Consider the following 1,413-nt stretch of genomic DNA (forward strand, 5'->3'; position numbering starts at 1 on the left):
GCGCGTATATTCTACTTAACATATCAAGTCGTCTCATCAGTTATCTGAGATCGCATCTAATAAGCAGCCCATGCCCTATAAACCAAATAATATAGTTGAATTCAAGGAATGAGAGTTTAAAGGTAAGCAGAGATAGTGTAGATAGTATCTATTTTAAGTTTAACCACTCCTTAGGACACTTAGCCCCGCAGCCCGGAGTAGGTCCAGCCAATAAACTTTATCTTTGGGATGGTTTTATATATTTAAAAGGTTGTGAGTTTTAACAGTAAAGATAATAACATTTTCTGGAGTTTAGAACGATTTTTGAGTTTTTAAGAATTTGTGATAATATTTAATCTTTTTAATTAAGGTTTGAAATTTGACTTTAATAAAAGTGTTTTATGGAAATTAACATTTTATTAAAAATTACAGACCTTACTACGATCAGTTAGACATAAGTATGACTAAAATTGAATTTTCATGCAATTTATTACCAAAGGTTTTGAAGTTTGAACTAGTTTTGACTTAGATTGATACAGGTTTGATTTTTATTATTTTTAATTTGAATTTTTTATCAATATTTAATAATATAGACTTTGTTATGAGTTGAATGCAAGTGAGTTTGATCAATTTAGATTTTTCTTAATTTAGTTATTGAAGCTTTGAAGGTGTTGAATTATTGAATTTTTGAAATTACCTAATTAGCTAGAGGCCTTTTTTGTAATTTTTTCTCCAAATGAAGCCAAACTCCATGCAAATCAACTCCAAAGTTCATAAATGACCTAAGAAAGATTCCCATAGTGTTTGGAAATTTTTGGAATTTTTTAATTAATATTATTAATTATATTAATTAAATATTCAATTTTCTCTTTAAAATTAACTTAAGCCTAAGTTTGCTGTCAAATTAATATTGGTTTAATTTTCATTAGTTGAGAAATCAAAACTGGTCAGTTTAGAGGGGTTAAACAATATTTTTGGATTAAAAAGGATTTATTGCATTTTTCGGAAGGTTTAATGCGTATAATTAAGGTTTAAACTTAAGAGAATTTGTTTAAGAGGCTTTATATGACTTCAAAAATCATGAAATTTCTCTAAGGGCTGTACATTTGTCACTATGATTCAAATGTCCAAAATTTCAAGTCAAGACGAGTGTACATTCCAAATGTCTAGAATTTTCTCTAAGTTTTCTAAACATGTCCTTAATGTATTGTCCTTAATTAGTGTCATTTAAGTTTATTAGGTCTTGGGATCAATGTTTTAACTAACCTCTGACTAAGCATGAAAAGAACACACATAATAACAATCAATTCCTAGAGATTAAGAGACCTTAAACTATGTGCAAGTGTGTGTAACCCTAAGCATGCAAAGACTAAATAAAATCACATTTAATTAACCTCAAGGTTAATGAAGAGCCACAAGAAATTTGTCATTCAC

The sequence above is a fragment of the Dendrobium catenatum genome, unplaced genomic scaffold, assembly GCF_001605985.2.
Source record: "Dendrobium catenatum unplaced genomic scaffold, ASM160598v2 fragScaff_scaffold_474, whole genome shotgun sequence".
Taxonomy (NCBI): domain Eukaryota; kingdom Viridiplantae; phylum Streptophyta; class Magnoliopsida; order Asparagales; family Orchidaceae; genus Dendrobium; species Dendrobium catenatum.